The 22,870-nt window shown below is 39.7% G+C and overlaps 1 long non-coding RNA gene across 1 annotated transcript in view; it reads right to left on the minus strand.

Annotated features, from left to right (window-relative positions):
* Positions 1–468: 468 nt before the first annotated feature.
* Positions 469–22,870, minus strand: part of LOC120756726 (uncharacterized) — a 187,954-nt gene continuing 165,552 nt past the window's right edge. The window contains exon 4 of the long non-coding RNA XR_005702230.2: positions 469–785. This is a non-coding gene — a long non-coding RNA (uncharacterized LOC120756726). The remainder of the gene's footprint in view (positions 786–22,870) is intronic.

The raw sequence follows: 22,870 nt of genomic DNA on the forward strand, positions 1-22,870 counted from the left end.
GAGGTTGGTGGGACTTGAGACCAAAACTTTGTTGTATAACCCTAAAAAATTCCTCCTAAAATTAGGACAACTCATAAGACAGTGATGCAAATTTCTTTTAATGACTTTGGATCTCTTCTGATGGGAAAACATAAAATACATAATATATTATCCGTTGATATATAAATCTCATAGAAGCATTTTTCTTAACAAGGCATAAAATTGTGTATATGTGTTATACAGTATGTAGAAGATAATACACTTTTAATTGGGATTTTTATGCAGAATAATCCAAATATCAGAGGATTTACTGGCTTACTTCTCTCTTTACTGTCCCTTGTTTTAGGCAGTTCAGTTACACAAATTATTGACCTCTATTTTTACACTGTGATTGACACAACTGTGGCTTTTCCATTCTATTTTTTTTCTTGCCTTGAGTTTCAGAGGGGACATGCTGTAATGGCTACACATTAGCAAATGCTTCCCGGCCATGCTTTCTGTAAATTAACCTTTTGAGAGCTGGATACAAATGGACTCTCAGCCTGGGATTGTTATTCACCAAGGCCCTGCCCAGGACTGGCAGATGAGAGCAGAACTGCCGCCCAACACGTGCCCAGCTGCCGTGGTAGCGGGAGTCAGCCCAGGACACCCCACACTCAGCTACCTAAATTGCCATTCTTGTGTTCTTAGGTAGGAACAACTTGCATAAAAGCTTCTGGACCAAGACATCAGTGATTCAAATGGTGGCATAAGAGGGCAAGCAGAATAATTGACATTTGTCTGCCAAGTTCCAAGTGCAGAGAATTCTGTTGGGATAAGAGTGGAATGAGTGAAAAAAGATATGATGCTTTACCCTTATATTTGTCCTTTGGTCATGAAATGAATGCAGAAAAATCCATTTTGCAAGTGATGAGCCTGTTTCATGGAACCAAACGATGAGGAAAACTGTTTGGGGATTTTTTTCCCCCCACCAAATATAAATATTTTAGTACAGAACATGCTTCAGATAGGATTTTGTTTAGGACACTGGCACAGATGCTCTGCATTTTCTTATGCAGAGGATTTGGGTAAACATATCTTACCTCCAACCTATTGCAGGGCTTCGATTGTTTCCTCAACTACCTTTGTGCCTGTTCCCTCACAAATACTGCCCAGAAAACCTTTGCAAATTTATATTTCTTGGGGAATGAATAAGCACTTTACCATGTGGATTCCAAATGTATTTATTTCTAAATTCCACAGAAGCCTCTTTGTTCAGCGTGTTCTCAGCTCAGAAAGAACCACACTCAGGATTTTGCTGCTGCATATCAGTGCACCCTGCCAGTGAGGGAGGGCAGCCACACAGGACCTGTATTAACAAGGGTGAAGTCAGAAGGGAAAGGAAAGTGATTATTCCCCTCTCCCTGGCACTTGGGAAACAATATCTGGTGAATGACATCCAGAGGTGGTTTGCCCGGTAAAGGAGAGATTCACATGCAGTGAGAATCCAGTGGAGAGATGGTGAGGGGCAGAAAAAAGGGGTGAAGCAGGAGATGCTGAAAATTCATTTTTTCAGCTCAAAGAAGAGAAGACTGGGTGGACCCAGGGGAGGGTGCAGAAAAGATGGAACCAGACTCTTCTCACAGGTGCTGGATGATAGAACAACTAGCAATGGACACAGCTGACAGCACATGAATCCTCATCAGGTACCAGGAAAACCACAACTTTACCACAACAGATGTCAAATGGTGGAAAGGACTGCCTGAAGAATCTCCATTCTTGGGGACAGGCAGAACTGATGGGCATGTAGCACTGCGAACATGGCCTGGAAAAGGTCTGCTCTGAGCCAAGGGGACTGGCACATAAACTCAAAAAATAGACCTAATTATATTCTGAAAGGAGCAGTAAGACAGGTTCTTCTTATTAGTCTCAATGAGGCAAAGTCATATGAAAACAGAGGACAAGGGGCTGGGTAGAAAAAGAGTCCATAAGAATCCCTCAAATCCATCTTATTCAGAAGTTTTCTTGTGTTTTGCTGTCTTTTATTAACTTCACCTGGTTCATTTGAGAATATTTAAGATTATTTTGTGCTCATAAATGACAGCAGCATGTAGATTAAATGTACCATATATTTCAAGGACTTATAAAATGTGAGCACCACAGCACAGAATTCAGCACATGAAGAATAAAATGGTAGGCCTACAAATCCTGGTTTCAAGTCTAAGCTCTGTGGATCCATCCAACAATGTAAAAGCAATAAATTGCACACATAGGTCTGGCAACTGTCACAGGGAGTGACAATTCTGAGAGCTGCAGGCACCCTGCACTTCAGGATTAATACCTACATCTATTTTAAGTTTTGTAGATACTTTGACTTGCTCTGGGGAAAACACACCAAGAGTGTCTCAAAAAATTGTTATGACAGATATGATGCTCTTGTAGTCATCAACCAAATGATAAAAGGAACAGATTCCCAATCTCTCTTACTACAGAAAGCACTCTAAAAATCCTATTTTTTTTGTTTATAGAAGACTGAAATAAATGCAAGAAACGGCACTTTCTTATGCAACCTCCTGTCTGATTTTTTAAAAAATAAATTACCTCTGTATTGCTCCAAGCTGCCATGTCTGTACCTCTGTTAGGAGACAGTCCACCTCAAACAACAGATTTTAAATATCTTGACAGCAATAGTCGTCCCACTTGAAAACCCAGCATGTGTGGCTGTAATATTTTCATAACACCACTGAAAAGTGCTGGTTTACAGCAGTTGAAAGAATGTGTCTCTTGGTTTTTTTGTACAAAGAGGTTGTCTCTGAGTTGTATGTCTTATTTTTTGGTGAGGACTTATGTAAAAGACAGAAGATAAACCCAAAACTTCCCAAGCTGCCCCTTGTTATACCACTTGCTACCACAACAAACAGTCTGACCCTGTTGTCTTTGCAGCTGCTCTTCAAGTCGGTTTTGGCTGCTCTGAGCTTGGCCTGAGCCTTTTCTTCAGCTGAGTACACTGGCCTTTCCTACCACAGACCCAACTGCAGGTCCCACTGTAGGGTAAGTGAAACAGAGTAACACTTTCTATTTAATATTTAATAGCTGAATCATCCTTTTTGGAGTTCTTTCAATTTATAGTCCTGAACAACAATCAGTGTAACCCTCAGCGCAGAGTCTACTTGTACCAGTAGTCTTGCTAATGGGTGATTTTAAACACAATGTTCCTGTTTCTAGTAAGAGCACAAGAATTTCTGTTTAACCTACTATGCTGTCAATACCTAACAGAGCTCCTTGCCATAGGCAGTAGTGCTGTTCTGTTGTAATTCTAGCCATAAAAATGCTACATCTCTGCAATACCATCATCAGTAGTTGACAATCTGCCATCTTTCTCTTGGAAGCGTTATTTCTCTGACATATTATAGAATGACATGATGGCAAATGCATGGCTCTAAGAATCCAGAGTACATTAAAATAAATCTTACCTTACATCAATGTGAATACAAAGCTCTTTTAGTGCGTCTTGTTATATTTTCTGTGCTGCTTTTGGATATTACAAATGAAACTGGATCAGGCTGGATTAGTACCTTCAGAGATTACCAGCAACTACATTCTTCACGCACTGGTACAAAAGATAACAAGCTATTTGAGCACTTATTCCTAAATGAATATCCCAGAATCACCCCAAGAGAGGGTGTGATATAACACGCTGCTGTAACAAACTGCCATCTTTAGGAAGAACACAAAACAAATATGCAGCTAAGATCTGGTTGCAAGTACCATAACATTGGTGGCTTTCCAACTGGGAGATTGCTATTTTTAACTAAAAAAGTAAACGAAATAAAATGTGAATGCACAGCATGGCTTAGTTCTGAAACAGAGTTTCTCACAGCTTTTGTTCTCAGGGTGCAGTGCTGCAGGAGTTATCAAGGGGCTTTCCTGTCTGTTGATGCCTGCTGAACTGGCTAGGGAAGGGCAGGGGCTTTTCTACAAGGCAAGACCCCCTGCAAAAAGGGTCATCCATTTTTGTGCTCTTTTTTACTTTCACACTTTCTATCCCGTCTGAATTCTAAGAAAATCTCTGCAGGTTTAAAAAAATAAAACTGAGGCACTGTTATAGATATTGAAACTAATTGATTGTTTCAAACTGCTTCAGAGCACCTTCTACTTTTAAATTGAAAGCTTATTTTAATAGAGAGACATTCCAAACTGCCTGTATGTCCACAAGGGCTTCAAGCCAGGCCTGAGTAACTGTGGGTAATTACAAGTATTCTATAACAGCATCTGCCTTAAGATTCCCCTCATGCTTGGCCAAGGCTTTAGAGAGGCTTTCAGGTCAAAGCAGGCAGGAGGACACGAAACCCTTGGCCGGCGGGGCTGTGCAGGGCAGCGCTGGCTGTCACAGCGCGCTCCCCCCTGCAGCTCACCTCCTCTCCACCCTCCTCAGCACTGGCCTGTCACAACATTCTCCTCGTTACAAAGGCTCTGCCCCGCTCCCGTGAACAGGCACAGAATTGAAAAAGCAGAAAGCCATCAACCTGTACAATGCCAAAGCACTGCTTTTTATTAATCGAACAAAGTCAATCACAGTGAAAAACTTTGAGAAACTTTTATATGCAATGCTCAACAAACCCAAAACTTTTGGCAGGCCCTTGGCAAATAAAAATGTTAACACTAGGCAGTCGCTCTAATGATGTAACAGATGGATTTTTTCTGTTTAGTTTTCGTCATGTTACAGGCATATTGTTTGTATATTGCTTCTTTGGCATATCTTTCCAAGAGAAGGAAAGCGCTGCCTTTACAGGGGAGGCATCTTTCTATGACTCTGTTTGTGCCCATGGGCAATCACTGCTCACCCTGGGTCATCTTTGCTCATGATCTTTTATGACAGTCATAGGATTTCTTTCTAAAAAAGAAGCTGTAAAAATCAGACAAATTTAATCATCTCTCAAATTCAAAAGCAGCTGACTGAAACCCCACAGTAGAAAACAGATGCAGAGGACAAGCCAGATCAGAGCATGGTAGCATGGTGACAAGTACTGTAAAAGGTTTTCTTTGTAAATCAGACAAAACACATGTTTATTAAAAAAAAAAAAAAAAAAAAAAAAAAAAAGCTGCATCGTATTAATTTACTATAGTAATTCAAACTGAGCAGTGAATTATTTGCTCTGCTGCCTCACCAAGAAGTACTCAAGATCCCAAGCCAATACTTGGTCTTTAGTCTGTCCTTTGGGATTAAAATATATTATAGCAAAAGATATTTTCCATATTCTTGGCTTCAAGTTGTGTTTTCCTATTGATATGATAACTCTTTAGGCTTCCTTTTGCTTCATTTGAAGGGTTTTTTGACTTTTAGTACTAATTTATTTCTAAGTTTCAAAATTCACAGTAGTAGAGTTTTTAAGAAGTAATCACTGTGGAAATTCAAATATCATCTATGTTAATCCTAACAAACTGCATTCAGATAATATTAATGGGCTGATTTACAAGTAATAAAGGAAGGATGGGACTATTCTTAATTTATCCTGCTGTGTTCAGATATTACCACACATATGGCAGAGAAGATTACCAGCAGTTCTGAGACCCCTGTGATTCTTTAGGCATAACAAAGCAGATTAATGACAGAGTAATAAGGTCAGCTCAGGTATAACAACCTTTTCTCCTCCATTAGTCAGTTCAAAGCTAAATTTGGCCCAACTTAACACAAAATTACCTGTCACTTGTTGATTTGGTTAAATATTTGAGAGCAGAATAGTAGTGAATTCTGTGTCTGAAAGAGATGAAGGATCCACAACCCAGAGGATTAAATCTCTCATTTAGTCTCTCACTAGTCAAAGTCCTAGACAACAAAAACTAGCACTTGCCTTCACACAACTGGTGAGAAAAGGACTTGCTCTCCAGCTTTAAAAGCAGCACTTGTAAAGCATAATGAAACAAATCAGAGAGATAGCACAGACCATATTTCTGGTGAATTTTGGGCCATTTGGGAAGAATTAAACCAATCACATGTGCAGTTGAAAATAATTAGTCTAGCTGCTTAGACAAACTGCTTATTGTCATTGTGAGAAAGAAATGAAGACAGTAAACAGGAGGTGAAAAGAAGCTAATGGTGTATGTGATAACGCAACCCTGTCCCAAATGAATTCACTGTTAAAGAAGATAGTTACTACCTATAAAATCTAAGGCTATAAATAAAATGCAAATAGTCCTTGAGAAAAGCTGATATATCACCAAGATTTCATATACAGTTTTGGGTTGTTTTCTGACAGATTAATTATCTCATAATGAGACCATAAAAACATTTAATTAAATATAAAGTGAAAAGTCAGGTACTCCCATGTAATGGAAACATCAGTAGTGATAAATGCTGTTGAGCTGCAGTGAATATTTTGTTATACCTGTGTTTATTGGAAGGCAAAGAGAAACAGGTGTGGTCCATGGGATAAGCAAGGGATTTAAGGTGAGGGATCAGGTTTCTAGGTCAGGGATAATTCCTAACATTTAATTTCTTTGTTTATGGTTGGACTGATTTATAAGCCTACATAACAAAAAAAAGACTCCCTTCATGGCATGGCGCAAGACTGAATTCCCCATGCTTCTGAGTTAGTGCTCTGAAAATTACCATGTTAGTTTACATAAAGTCCTTTGTTATCTGGCCTGCAAACTGAGTTCTGCGCTCACTTCTCTACAGGATCAGGTAAAAGACTACAAGAAATGAGTTCCAAAGTTAAAGGGCAGATCCCTCATTTTCCTGATTGCACCCACTTCAGCCTTTACTCCCTCTTTTCTCTTTCTCCTCTGTCTCCCTTGAGACAGAGATGCACACAGTTTTCTGACCATAGGATAGAGACAGTTGGCTTGGGGCAGGGCACCTGCCTTTCCATCGAGCGATCCATGTGAAAACCCAGCCGGGGATGCCCCGATAGCACCATGGCCTCTAGTGCTTATTAATCACAGGTGAATGCTGCTGCCTTCTGCATGCTCTGGCCAGGCCCTGTGTGATCAGGCATGACAGCACACAGAGGCTCTGACTGGGTGTGCACAGCTGCTCCCACATGTGCCCATTTCATTAGTGTTCACTCTCCCTAGGAAACCAACTACCCATTGTCAGTGCAGGAACTGAGGCACCCTGATGCTAAAGCCAGGTACAGTTGAGATGGATAATGGGATAGGGAGTGGAAAGCCATGGTAAAACATCAGGGAGCCCATGTGGGCATCATCTGGGGAATGCTGACTGCCTCACTCTATTGCCTTTGGTTAGGGAACCTGCAAGAGCACAGAGTCTTCCTGCAAGACTCTGAATGAAGGACAGACAGATCCTTGTCATACACAGAAACTTCTTAAACCAGTTGATGAACATTAATACGGAAATAAAAATAAATTGTAACAGCCACAGGTATTGGAAACTTTTTACCACTCTGCTGTCACCCACATATGAAGGATTCAGGAGGCTGCCTAGGGATTTAAAAAGGGCATCATATTGGAGAGACTTCTGCTCCTGCTACTCCAGCTGGAACATCTAAGAATACCTTTCAGTCACCAGAACTTCTGCACCTCAAGAAAACATTCAAGAAGCATTAGCATCTCTAACCAAAGCCTTGAAAATATGTCATAATATTTTTACCACAAGAACTTTTTAGGAAAAAATGTTGCTTAGGTTATCTAGGACATTATTGGCAAACTTTACCACAATTTCATCTTTTACAATTCATTCAGACTCGAACAAAATAGTTAGATAAATGAGTTAATAATTTTAAAAAGTGGAAGATTTAAACAGGGCAATGCAAACAACACATCATCTGTAAATTTCTTAGACCAAATTCCTGTACTTTCTGTCTTAAGTCTCCCAGGCCACTTGAACTTTTACCACAATTGACTCCTTAGCCAATGATGGCACCTTTGAAGGAAGGGACCTTTTTTACTGAGAGTCCAGAGGGCAAATGCCTTTATTGCAAGAGAGGTGACAGGACTTCCTGGGGCAGTGTCTGTGCAGTGAGCCTAAATGCTCACAGCATGTGAAAACACTTGAGTGGAATGGTTCCTGGGCTTGGTCTTGCTCAAGGCAGACGGAAGGATGGGAGATGCTTGGAGTTCTGGGCAACATTCAGTTAATCAAACACAACTCAACAACCAAACAACCTATTATGGATCATATTTTGTTTAAACCAAATACAGTGACGCTTCTGAGATCTTAAGGGATTGATTATCACTAGCCCTGTGCTTACTTATGACCCTAGTGTGCCGTTATATTTCTGTTTCTTTGGCATAACAGAATAAATAACATTGATTTTAAATAGGGTGGGGGAGGAGTGAAAGGGGGAAAAGAAAGAAGCATATAGATGAGAGTTCACTATGTCATCTGCAAAAAATGTTGGCTTAGAATTCAAAAATATTGTAAATATTAGTTTTAGTAGAAAGTAGAATAAAATTGAAATATGGTTTGTCTAAAAATTCAACAGAGGTTCTACCAGTTGATATTTCTCAGATTGATTGATGTGTCCCTCCTTACTTGACTCTTTTCAGCCTCATGCTCCAAATATACTACTTCTTAAAGCCAACCGTCCAGACACAACACACTCATGCTCTTTGCCGAAGCTGACTCCTACACCATACAAAAAAAGGACAATGCGTATCTACAATTTTCTGAGGGATGGAACACAGAGCAAACCTCAATTAACACCCTATTACAGTGTTTAGCAATCTCTCCCAATTCTGCACTGAAACCCTTCACCAGCATTAAGAAAAGTCTTACTGTTAAGGCTATTTCTGAGGACATGGAACAGTGTAGCACACTTTATTATTTCTCTTATTGGATTAAATATTTTGCAATGTATTTAAAAGCACTGGAGGGTGTTCTTGTGAAAGAAAGCTATAAAAGTGTATTTGAAGTTTTTCCTCTATGACAAACAGTAGTATTAAAATGGAAAAACTACAGGGTATGAGATAGAATTTATTAAGCTTTATTATGTTGAATAATGTTTAGATTAATAACAATTAGGTAGAATAAAAGCATGATGTGAATGTGGTAAAAAGAAATACTTAAGCCAAGTGTTAGTTATTAATAAGTCAACATAATTTTTGATAGCTATCCAAATATCTTAAGAACCTTTTCGAAGTAATGGTCCCTCTAGACGCAAAATCTGTATTTATTTAAAAATTGCATATCAAAAGGAAGATAAATATGCAAAATCTAAGCACCAAAATATGTGTCTATTCTAATGAAAACAAGTTACCCAATGTGAAAATCAATGGAAAGGTTTTTTTATGGTACTTTTGAGACATTTTTAAAGATTCTTGCGTGTCTAAAGATACAGATGGATTTGTACAGGAATTTTTCAAAATGCTCTGAAAGACCTACAGGATTTGTGTACTTACAAAAAAGAATTTCTGAGAGAAGTCCTTGTCCATGATCTTTCATGCAATTACTTATTACACACTTTCTCATTTAATTGAAGTCTTAAGCTCTAGTACAGCACCCCATTGATTTAGGTAGGGCCCAGTGTTGCCTCACAAGCTGTTTACAGGCCTAGGGTTATGGCACTAACACAGAAACTGAATAATAAAACTCACCTGCCTACAATGTACATGGGTACTTTAAAAAAAGACAACCCAAATGTCACAGGTATTTATGAGAAGGTTTGATGAAAGGCAGCAGGGCCCTCAGGATCGACATGAGCTACCAGAGGCCTAGACAGAGGAGAGTGTTTTTAAGGGAACAAATTTAGCTACTAATTTAAAATAAATAACCCAAATGTTAAGCATGGCATCTGTCCTTTTACAAAATGTTAAATATTACATTTTCATTTGTTATATATCTCAGCATGACCAAGTGAAATGTTGCTTTTTTTGTGGTATCAAAAGTCTGTTTTTATTGATTACAGAACAGAAACTTCCACTTGTGCTATACCACCTTAGTGACAAAATCTTTTTAGTTACATGGGAGAAGAATGTCACAGAAAAAACAAGAAAGAAATTCAGTCTTTGAACGCATTAGATTCAAATACAGACTAAAAGTAAATTCTACCTCTACCCTTCTACTGACTTTGTGTAACTTGCTTCAGTATTTCTTATATGAATTTAAAAAACTCCTGTTCAAAACAAATTTCAAGAAACTTCAATTTAAGAACACACACTTTACGCACAAGTTTAAATTCCATGAAGTTCCAAGTATTCCTATCTCTTGATGCCTTTTCTGATGGTGAGCATTTGTTTCACTTTTCTGCACACAGTGAGTCCCTTTTTCTCCCAAGGCTACTGATCGTACTGACAATTGCTGCAAACCACGAACATTTCGTGCTGCTACCATTAGTTGAATCCGATTCAGTGTCTGAGGTACCTGTGGCCGCTATCGTTGTCCCCCAAAATAGTGCAGTAAAAGGCTACTTCACTCAGGAAGAGAATGAAGCATTGACATGAGAAAGCAATTATGTGGGAAACATTGAATCAAGCATTCCCAGGTGGTATGTTTATATTGAGAATAAACTGTAAGGCAGCCAAGTTGGAAGTCTGTGAAACTTCCACCATTGTTAAAGGGCCACTGTCCCTTAGACTGGGGCCCCCAAACTGCAAGGGGTTTGCAATTTCATGAAACTTAAGATGAAATCCAAAATATAAATTACAGCTCAAATCAGTAATTTTATTTCTCTTAATATAAACTTCCATGTCAAATACTAAGAAGACTAACAGTACTGTCATGCAAGGGTACAAAAAATAAAAGAAAATAAAAGTGGAAGTGGGAAGAAGTCAGGCTCAGTGTTTTCTAGTGTCACAGTCTGGGCTTTGTGAAACACAGAAAACAAACGAGAGGGGGAGAGATCCAAAAGGAAGTATTTAAAATTTGTTTCCTTTGTAGTAATCTTCATAGACAGGTCAGCATTTTCTATTTTTTATATTAAGTATCAGCTTGATTGACAGCAACCCCTTAAAGAAAACAGTTTGCTACATTAAACGTCAATGGAAAGGAATGAGTAACTGCCCAGATATAGTGACCCCAGCAGCAAGAGCAACCAAAGCAGAAAACAGTTTGGGTAAGAGCTGCAGATACTCTCAGGACTATTTATAGCACCAGACTCGACTTTTATGTAAATAAAACCCCCTATTTTAATAAGAACAGAATTTCCACCTTTGTCCTATTTAGCTTTTGGTATAATGAGATGCCAAAATGAAAAATAATAAGTGTAGAAATTTTGTACCCACCACCAGCAGTCACACTGCATATGCTTTCTCTTTCAGCAAAATTTTTGAAGGCCAGAAATGGATTAAATTTGTGACTTGTTGGTTTTTATTTCAGTTAGCCAAAATTCTAAGTGTTACTCTCAGGTCCACTTTCACTCCTCACAGAAATGAGAGGTCTCCACATTTTTTGAATACATTTGCATATTAATATATGCATAGCAATTTAAAAAATAAGCTAAATATGCACATTTTCTTGTGCATGTTGTCACAAATTTGAGCAAGAATCTGAGAGAAGAAACATTGTGAACATGAAAACTGGAGAGAATAAACTTCTCTACACATCTTTAAACCTCCTAAATATCTGGGTGAAGCTTCAAGTCAGTTAATACAGCTGAACTCATTTATGCATATTGAGACAAACCTACTGCAAATCTGAATGGAGTGAGTTAGAAATCAAAAATAAATGTGATGAAAACAAATGAACAATGTTAAGATAACAAGGAGCCATAGTGGATGTGCAAATACTGTAAGTAATGTTTTCATCGTTAAAACAGAAGCAGGTTAAAAATAGAGAATGAAATTTGAAAAGAAGCAAAATCAGAGTGACATAATCATAATCTTGGGACTTCATATATTCTTTTCAAAAGTCCCATTGAGTTCTAGCAAACAAAAGGAATTATCTGTTTCTTAGCAAAAAAGCATAGCTGGCATGACTTGACACTGCACTTGCAAAAGTTCTGTAGGCACTGCAGTCACTTCACAGGCATGGCAGCAAAGCTTACCTGCTGCCTGACATTATCTGGCTTCTTCACTCACCCCGTGGCCAAATGAAATGCATTGTAAAGACAGGCACCTATTGCACCTGACAAAAAAGTGCGTGAGCCACAAGATGTGAAATGGTCATTAGAGAAAAGGAAAATGATTCTGGTGAATAGCCAGAGCCTAGGACAAGTTGAGTTTTGGACACCAAGGACATTACTCATGTAAAAGCCTGGGCTTGGCTTTCCTCAGGAATGGGCAAAGTTCCCAGTTCCTTCAAACATCTGTTTGATATTACCAGACTCACTGGGGAAGGATTCAAGGAGTGCAGAGCTGGCTCAGAATGTCTCGGCTATGGAGGCTCAGTCCAATTTTCTGGCAAAGGGAGTTTAGAAGTTTAGGGGGCCAGAGGGGAAAAGGACTTGATGGGGTCATCTGGATTCAAGAAGAAATTAGAACAGAGCAGTTCTAGGGCAGGAAGGATCTCCAAGGTTAGCCAAACAGCAGGATGGAGAGAGGAAAGTGAAGTCTCAGGAGGATCTAGAGGCAAGCAGGAACTCATCAGGCTGGTCTGGGTGGAAATGGGCCAAAAGAGAGCCATGGAGCACAGTGGATGCAGCCACTGCTCCCTCTCTCCTTCTTGGCTACCTGTACTTCTCAGTCTCTGCTTCCAACTTACATGTCAGCTGGAGTGGCCCCTCCTTCCCATGTGCCTTCTGCTCACTCCTAATCCTTCCCAAGCTCCTGGAGAAGGGAGAGGGGATGGGTGTGGGGGGAGCCAGTCTGGACTCAGTGCCTGTGCTGGGGGAAGGAATATGGATGGGCTGAGGACGCAAGGGCAGGTGTGGGAAAAGCTTTAGAGCCGTGTGCAGGGGAGTGGGAGTCCCCAGGGTGGGACGCCAGCCTTCTCCTGCGGGACAGGTGCGAAACTGGTGCGGACTGGAGGAATTGCAGTGTTGGGCCAGAAGGAAACCTAAAAAACAAAATGATCCCAGTAAAAAAAAAAAAAAAAAAAAAAAGAATTCTGACAACTAAGGGAGAAGATTCATCAAGATGATTATACAAACTCCTGGAACAGAATGAGGAAATTGACTAAAAAAAATTGTGACTTTGTCCATGAACAGGAGGATGCTTTCTGACCTATACAGTGTGAATAAATAATTTCAGGATCCAAAAGATAGTATCATAAGCTCATATAACATCCTGAGTCAGAAGGGACCCACAAGGATCATTGAAAACTAACTTCAGGCCCTTCAGAGGACCACCTCGAGGTGAGGCTGCCCCAGTGCAGAGCAGAGGGGACAATCCCTTCCCTTGCCAGCTGGTGATGCTGCCCCTGGTGACCCCAGGACAGGGATGTCCCTCCAGGCTGCCAGGGCACTGCTGGCTCATGTCCAGCTCACCATCGAGCAGGACCTCAGGTTCCTTTCCACAGTGCTGCTCTCCAGTGTCTCATTCCTCTGTCTGTTCCTCCACCCAGAGTCCCTCGTTCCCACACACAGAGTGATTTTCTGAACAGCCATTTCTTCACAGGTTCCAAACCTTGGTGATCCCAGACAAAGCACTGTACCAGGGAATACCCAGTCAATTGAGCTGCAGGGGCATGGCAGTGTACCTGAAATTGCTTTCATTTATAGAAATAGCTATTTTCGGAAAGTTTCCTAGATATTTTTCAGTTCAGCATCCCAGCTTTTGAGACACAAATACTGCAGTAGTTGGCTGATTTAGACACCCTTGCTGATCACAGTATATCAGAATTAATAACTGGCTGATTCGTTTAAGCTGGCAACAACAACAGAACTTGTGGTCCAGGGACAGCATCCAAAACATTAACACAAATTGACTGCCCACAGCTAGGCCTGTTTGGGTTTCATCTGCATTCAGATTCACTGCCACAGCCCAAAAAAGACAAATAAACCACTAACACCTGAACCAGGGAAAAACCGAAATAAGCTCAACACTGCTTTCTTTCTCCTCCTGTAGGGTGAGCTCACATGTTACCTTAAATCACACACGCAGCACGTGGCGTGTGTGGCACACAGAGCTGCCCAGAGCTGCCCCTTTGGAGCCTCAGCTGGCAGGTGCTGCCCACAGCCCTGCAAAGCCGGGCCCAGGCCACAGCACGGGCAGCAGGGCACGGCTGCTCCCAGCAGCTGGCACCAGGCGGAACGGCAGCGGCACAACCATTCCCACAGCTCGCCAGGACTCCATTGGATCCATGGCTGGCTGTACCAGGAAAGGTGGGTGGCCTTTGCAATGCAGCCCAGTAATAATATTGCAGGGACTGAAGAGGAGGAGAATTGTGGTAGCACACAGCAAATAAAATATGCAAAATATCTGCATCTGGTTGAAAGAAAATGCAGCAGCAGAGTCTGTTATCTGTGTAATTTTCCCAAACAAGCTATAGAGCTGCACTCAGATTTCAGACCTGAGATCTGGGTCTTCTCTAACTGAAACAAATGGGTGTTTGCCAACTACTTCAAAGGAAGGGTTTAAAAATGAGACTGTTAAACAGCTAAGGGAGCTGATGTAATCATATTTTAACCCAATTATCCTTTCCAATATGTATTTGTCAGCATTTAATCCCATCTGCCATTGTGCTGCCCAAGTGCCTAAATTGTATTGGTCCCTCAAGAGTTCTCTAGTCTTGGCTAACCCAGTGATTTCTGTGCCATATGCAAATTCTAATTTGCAAATGTTCTCCCTCATTTCCAGACACTGTTAAACAACTGGTCTTATTATGGGCACTCCTCAGTTAATTCTTTGCTATTTTGGAATTTTACCAGTTTTTCTGGTTTATTTTCTATCACTTCACCAATCTCTAATCTATGCCAATGATTGACCTCTAAACCCTTGAATACATAGATACTCTACTAACCCTTCTAAGAGACTTTGAAAAAAACACTAAAACAGTAAAAATTACCTGAACCAAACAGTTCCTTTGGTCACTTTTCTGTTGACAATACAAACAGATGCTAGTAAATTTAAGAGTGTTTGTTTCTTTTCAATAAAATATTCCTTTTTATTGTTTTTATGTGCTGTTTGTATTTCTGCAGATAATTCATTATTGTCTCTAGTTACTATTTTAGTCCATTTACCCATTTACCTGGAACTTCAGTGAAGTCCCCTGGCTCCAAATTCTAAGGATATTTTAAATTCTTTTTCAATAAATAAGTCCAATATATGCTATCCAAGCTAATAGAAATTCAGGTAATGGTATATCTTGTGATAGGAAATAATCTGTGCCTGAACCAAACTGGTCTAATTCACATGTAAATAAAACCATAGTAGGGCAAAAAGTCAGCGGAAGTAGTTACAACAGTGTAAAAACTTATGAAGTTTAATACTAAATGGTATTTCTGTTTTTATGATTTAAGATTAAAGGTCCATGAACTATTTTTTTCTGCAACTCTGATTCAGCAAGGTATTTTAAAGTGAAAGATTCTAATTTTTGTTACAGACTTTTTAATAACACTCTTGAAGGAGAAAAGAATCTTAGCGTACATGAAAATAGTTCCAATTGGATTATGCACATACTTGAGTCCTATGTTGAATTGAAACTTGAGAGGAAAAATTGCATAAATTTTCCCTGCAGGAAAAGTCTATTGATATAATCCAAAGTAGAAAACAGTTTTCATTTACATCAAGAAAGTTTCTTGCAGAACAGTAACTGAAATGGTTATTTCAGTTGATGGATATTGGTAGCCAAATTTGTTTGAACATTTAGACCCTGTGTTTCAGAGACAGACTCATGCTAAGAGCAGAATTTAACATTTGGAGCCACAGGAAGGCCTCATTACTATAAATGTCTGCAATACTAATCAAGAGAGATAATGTTCTAGTCAGGATAATAATTAACATTTAACTGACTTGCAAATGTAAAAACCAGGACTCTCAAAATCCAGACATCAACGGATTGAAAGAAACAGGCATTACCTTTTTAACCACTTGAATTTCTTCCCCTAGAGGACCACGGCAATGCTCAAGGGGGATGCTTGCACATTGCAGCGCAGTCAACACTAGCACATGTGCTGAATGGACACTGTACCTTCTGCCAGGCCTGCTCCATCTTTTGTACTGAGAGCCAGCCAAGTTTACTGTATCCACACATGAAAAAAAAAGTAGAAGATTCCATCAAGAAGCTCAAATGTGAGTTAAAAGCAACAAAGTGACTGCGGTGTGATCCTTATTGCTTATATATGCCAGAATAATATCAACAATCTTTTTCCAGTACAACCGCCAGCGAGCAAGGAATAGTACTAGACTAAACACAGAATGTAAAAGAGCATATAGAACTGGGGTCTGTGCTAAAAGAAATGTGAAACCCCAATGAATGGAGCGGAATGAATTGCAGACCATTCAGAGCAGCATTACAGGTTTCCCACGTGGGCACTAACAGCAGAGTTCCGCGAGGTTTTGGCGACGGTACAATTTGCAACAACAACAAAAAGAGTTTGCTGAATTATTTAAGCATGAAATCAACATACCTCAGACAAAAGTAGCCAATGTGTGATAAGTGAAATAACTTAAAAATAAAGCACTGCATCTGAGAGGGAATGCAGTGACTTTAGTTCAATCCTCTCGGTACACTCTGATTTCCCTGGAAATGCCAGCTGACTGTGGGGCAGAGTGCTGTTGGAGAGCTTTTCCTGCAGTGTGCTCACTGGGATGGGCTGGGAGAGGGAGGAGTTGTATGAGCATGTACATCTCACTCTCCTCCCTTTCTTTTGCTCTGTCTAGCCTTCATTAATTCATTGTGATGTGATCCCTGCCATCCCTGGTCTTATTTGCTTGTTTCTCACAGAACACAGGTGCCTGTAGTTTTTTGGGTAAAAGAAGAGAGCTTTACAAGAAATACATCCTTTCCCTTTCTCCCTCTGCTAATTTTCTTCAAAGGTGAAGAGAATAATCACCTTTTGCTGGGAACTCAAACTTTTGTTTTAGGCTTCCCCCACTTTTCCTGCACAGTAATCTCAGGGCATAACACAGACATTTTTTAGAACTTCTGTTTCATATGGCATGGCCCCTGCATACAGCTCACACAGGGAAGTCCTGGGAGAAATGGGGGGTGAGAACAGAGGCTGTAATGTATCACAGGCCTTTCAGGATGCAAGCATCACACACTTTCAACGATGCAGAAGCACTGCTCAGACCTTCAAACAACAGAGAGGCAGAATAACTGAGCTATCAAACACACACAGCCATAGTGAGGGAAAACATTAAATGCTTTTGCATCTTTTTTAAAAGTAAAAAAAAATTCAATTTTAGAGGAATTCTCTTAGATGAACATTCTTGGGAAGAGCAGAATCAACCAGGAACCTTTCAGACCTCTCTCCTTTTGGTAGGAGAAAAGGTTCCTGGCTAATTCTGGTTCCTTTTGGCAGGAGGTTTTTCTCCCAGGGAGCAGTTACCACATCTGGTAAGCAGGAAGCAGGAGTGTGGCTTTGCCACAGCTGGGGCAGTGCTGCCTCTCCAACACTGCAGTGGGAGGGGAGGAGCCCTGAGGCTGCCCAGGGCTCCCCCTCCTACTCCTCCCTCCTCAGAAGAGAAGTTGAACAACAGTTGTATGTATTGGTGGTGATCCATGAGACCTGTGAGGGGCGTGGCCAGTGGAGAAATTCTGCTCATCCCAGTGCAGATACAACCATCTTTTGGAGGTGCAACCTTCTCCAGAGATGGATGGTGTTTCCTTCCAAGCCCTGCTGAAAAGGAATTCTGCTGTGGTGGACAGTGAATCAGTTGTCAGACATTGTGAAAACTCACAGCTCATGCTTCATTAGAAGTTGGCATTAATTGCTTTCTGTAGAGCACACAGAAATTAAGCTCTCTTATCAACATAGTGACTAAGAAATAATAGCAGCAAAGTCTGATTCAGAGAAAAAGATGCAGTAAAACTATCCACTAAAGGCTTCTAAGGGCAGGAGATTATCATAAAAGATCAAACCATCATTAAATTACTTTAATAATGAAATGAATGAATTTAGAAATGAATGAATTTCTTACCCAGAAGGGTTGCTGCTATAGAAACAAATATTGCATTCAAATGTGAAAATAAATTCCTTTATTGCTCATCCCAAAAGTATTTGGAAATACTTTTGAAAGGAATCTGGGTGTTAGAATGAGGAATCAAATAAAATTCCAAACCCAACCATGTTAAAAAAAAATAGCCAGTTATAGGACTGAGTTCTCAGCTAATTAAGGAGGAGCCTGACATCAGAAGATCACATTCCAGTGACATGACACAAAAAAAAAAAAAAAAAAAAAAAAAAAAAAAAAAAAAAAAAAAAAAAGGACTTTTTTTTTGGACATTGAGAAAGTCAGCTCTTTCTACTGCAGCAGATCAAACATCTCAGCTTTAAAGAATGACAGAGAAAATTAAAGTAAAGAACAGCCAAAAAAGCAATTTGATTCTGTGAAAATAAGCAGGAGGAAAACTGCAATGATACCTCCATTTTGAGACTGGCAAGGTCCATCCCTTCTTAGTTTTCCAATTCACCAGAAGTACTAGTCAAAATTTTTCTTTATTAGCACTGCTTATGCTAATATACACACACAAAACACATGTACAGTTAGAGTTTCAGAAATTCTTGGATACTAAACCCTCCACTCCCACAAACTTCGCTCTCTAATTCTCCAGGGTGCTATATATTGAAGGAGTATTTATTTTTCTACAGTGGCGCAAAACGAAGTTAGTGAAAGCAAGAGCTGGGCCTCAATGCCTCTCTGAAATTTGCCATCCTACTTTGCAGCTGTGCAAGGCAGTAGGAGTGGGAAGCTGTGGAGCAAGAGGTCACCAGTGCCACTAGTGCTCCTCAGAGTATTCGGAGGGGTTTGAATTCAGACCACTGTAGTATGAGCTATTGTTTCCACTGTTTTTCTCCTCATGGTCCATGAAGGCCATTTAATGTGGTGTGGGAGGAGGGGTGTACCGAAATAAGAAGGGGAAGCTGAGGACATGAGAAAGATTATGCAAGCGCTTCGGCGAGGGTTTTCAGTGTGCCTGTTTTCTTTGTAGCTGCAAACCAAAAAACCCTCGTACCTGGATTTTACATATTACACAACCCCTGAGACTTTCTATTTGTTGTGCCTATGCTCTTTCTAAGGCCAGCTGATACCGTGCCTTAACACTCCATTTGAGATGTACTGCATGTGCACTCACAGGAGCTACAGTGGGACCAGTGCTGTACTGGATAAGAGGGCCCCAACGTTGCTGTAACTCCACTGGAAGGTAAGGATGTGGACTTGAGGAATCCATATTTTCTCTCAAGATGCCTGCAGTGGTGCGGAGTCTAGCTGGACTAAGAGTGTTGCAGCCCTCGTGTGCATATTCAACTGCTGGAAAAGTTACAATCATTTAAAAAGAATATGTGATTCAGATTATATGATTTATATAAAATGATTTATACTAAATTTCACTGCAAGGAAAAGTAAATTACATGAAATTTTACCAGTGTCAAGAAGGGATTTTACTTTGTTTTAGCTTAAAAGCTGTTCTTCCAAAATCACATTGTCGCACTTAGTTGAGAATCTGGTTTTTAACTGCTATGCAAGGATACTTTTCAGTCTGATTTCAAAAAGGTATGATGTAAGTCAAATGGTTTTAGTAATTTTCATCATCGTTTTCCTGGGCCACTTTTGCATTACGGATTGATCTGTTTGGGACCTTTTTTTTTTTTTTCCTCCTGACATCCATAGAAGTCAGACCACACCAGCATCAACTCACTTCCTTATATAACAGAGAATTTCTCCCAGTTTGACCTTTATTCACCACCAGTGATCCAGGTCAGAGGCCTTTTTGGAAGTGCCATCTATAATATGTTGTAAAACATTTTAATATTTTTTTAGAATTATTTCCCCTTTCTAGGCTTGGTGCTAGTTTCCAGTGGATTTAAAAGTAACATTAAAACTTATAATTTAGTTTAGCAAATCATGTACCCTAAGACTGTTGTTTAATCATTTCCTCCTACGAAAAGGAGCAGGCAATTTGAACACTACTTATCAGCATAAGCATCAGTATTATATCAGCATCAGGATAGCAAAGAAAAGGTGACACAAACAGTCATGATGATTTTTGAGCCAGCAGACTTCCAGCTGCATGCCAAATTGTATACCTTACATTCACTGAGGGGAAGGAAACACAGATACAGATTCACACATGCAAAACTTCAGGTCTTTTCTGTGGAAGGCATTCCTTCTGCCACAGGAGCCTGCCTAAGTCCCATCCTACATGTGAAGCCATCTGGCAGAATCAAGAGCTCTAAGTCACCTCTGCACTGCAAACCAGGGGCATGGCTTCCCCCTTAAGTACACAAGGGTGGAACTATATAGCAAAGTGTGCAATATATGTGCTAGGCCACTTCTGGTATACAGCCAAGCCTGAAATTCCATCTCTTAAATTACTTTATAATTGTTACTTAAATAAGTGGAGCCAAAAGAACCCATTTAATGTTTTCAGACTCTTGAATATAAAAGACAAAATGGTCTATGCACATAAAATCAGACATGATTTAGGTGAAAAATACTGACATTTGATTGCCTTTATGTTGGCATATCAAACAACGAAATAAAGACTCTAAGGGCTTACATGTAAAAAAAAGTGTTGTTACTTTTCTCTGATTTTATTTGATATAAGCTTGATAGACTTAGCTCTACATTTAAGAAAAAGGATGAGATGCTCTACTGTGTCACTCACTACTTGGGATACTCAATGCAGAGAGAACCAGAGCTGTGCTGCACACAGAAAACATGAAGAGAAACCTCTCCACAGTAATTGTTCAAACCAGATTATTCTTGCATACCTCATATTTTAGTCTCTTTGTATTGTCTTATCTGTTTGCATTTAGATTTTCATTGCTCAAAATAATTTCCTCTCAGCTAACAGGTACTCGAATTCCAGGCTCCTGAATTTCACTATTTTTTTTTTCTGTTTGAAAAGCTCAGCTTTCCCCTTTGGCATGAGGTGTGGAGGCACTTTAGGAAGGTGGCAGCAAAGCATTCAGTTCACCTTGCTAATGCAGAATGGAGGCTTGTACCCTCATTCTCCCTGCTGAAACAAATGCAAAAAGGGTAAGAGAAAGGCAATAGGCTGGTGGATCTGAAGACGGTTTGGTTTGGTCTAGTCCAAAGCAGAACATAAGTGTGAACCATAAGTGTGCCTAAAGGTCAGCCGAATTTTTGAAATTTATTTTTAGGAGAGATGTTTGCCAAGGTCTACAGTGTGATTCTAAAGCATTTTTCTATTTCATTGAGCCAGTCTGAAATTCCCGTGCAATATATGCAGGAAGGAGATTGGAGAAAGTCTCACTTTGAAGAAGAAATAGTATCATGGACTTCCCTCTGTACTTGTATGGAAATGGGTGGCATGCAAAGCAGTGTCTGACTGACATGAGAACACGTGGCACAGTCACCAGGTTTTCTGTGCCTTTTAGTTGGCCTATAGAAAGCATTCACTGCTCCAGTCCTGATCACACCATCCATAAATGAGAAAGACGCCATTATCCAGCTCACAGAGATGCTGGGAGATTACGTAATGTTTGCACAGCTATTTTAAAATATGAAGTACTGTGAATTATGCAGTATAATTGCTGAGAGCAAAGACTTATCCTCTCTAAAGAAAATGAGAATGACAAATTCAAAGAAAATTATTTTGGAGAGCGCCTTTAACTGCATTAATCTACACTATTTATCTATTTGCTAATTAAAATTATTTTAGTCTGTTAGAAATTATTGGAACAATTTACATGAAAAAAGACACCTGACTGTAGTTGTCACTGAAGTGTACTCAATCCGTAGAGAAAATCATTAAAAAGTTAGCACTGTACTTTCGAAAGCTCCCCCTTATTCTACGCCACATCTTCATAAGCTACTTAATAATTTAATTTTTTCTGTGTCTGTGTTTCAAGTTGGTTAAATCTGGGCTGCTAAGTGGTGCTTTCCTTTCAAGGGATTCATTTACTGAGGAATCCTCTTCACTCTGATTTAGTCTTTCATCTTGCATGGATGCTGCTTTACTCATCACTAATTCACACCACACATCACAGGCTACATCAACATCTGCATCTTCTGGATGGAAAGTTTTCATTTCTTCCCCTTTAAGAATATCTGTCATTCTGCAGTCCCAGTCATCAGCTCCTAACAACCTTCCCAGCTGTACAAAAATGCATTCTGAATAAACATTGGAAGGAAGGAAGCATAAATATTTGACAGCATTCACAGTTGAAGCAGGTTATTAAGCACTCTGCATTTCAGAAGAATACTCAAGACTGTCTTCCAATGAAATATTACAAGTGATACTCCAAGTATTTTTTAATCTAAGTAAGCTTTTACTTGAGAAGAGGCTATTAGTGCCCTCATATGGGAAGAGAAGATTGTGGGCACACAGAGTATTTTACAATTTCATTTTCATTCTGTCTGGTTTTGTGATTATCATATTCTGCATACCTGGATCTTTGTAACTTGGAATTTTGAGCATGCCCAGAACGGACCCGGTAACAGAAGTTAATGTCAGAAATTAATGACTTCCTCCCTGTGGAGTTAGTTGATGCTCATCCCATAGGCCAAACTTTAGGTGATTTGGTCATCTGAAAGACAGCTTGGTTCTCTCATTCTCCATCTGGGAAGTGTTTAATGCTATGGTATTGTAATATAAAAGCTAAAGAGGAAAGCATTAACAGGGAGAGTGTGTTGCTTTTATTCTCTCTCAACACCTTCACTAGAACTCTGACAATTTTTCCAATAATACCTATGAGACATTAGGGTATCAATGAGGTAGAACTGAAGCCTAATATGAACACATTATTGGAAAGCCAGTCTAAGATGTTTTCTTTTCCCCAAAATATTATTTTTAGCTATGAGATGCAATAGCTTCTTGACAGAATTAATAGTTTATTTCAATCTGAATCCTAAAGTTTCTAGGTTTTCTTAGCAGGCTGACTTCAGAATAACTTCAATCACCTAATCTAAATTAGGTCCAAGTACATTATTTTATTCA

The sequence above is a fragment of the Hirundo rustica genome, chromosome 9, assembly GCF_015227805.2.
Source record: "Hirundo rustica isolate bHirRus1 chromosome 9, bHirRus1.pri.v3, whole genome shotgun sequence".
NCBI classification, from domain to species: Eukaryota; Metazoa; Chordata; class Aves; order Passeriformes; family Hirundinidae; genus Hirundo; species Hirundo rustica.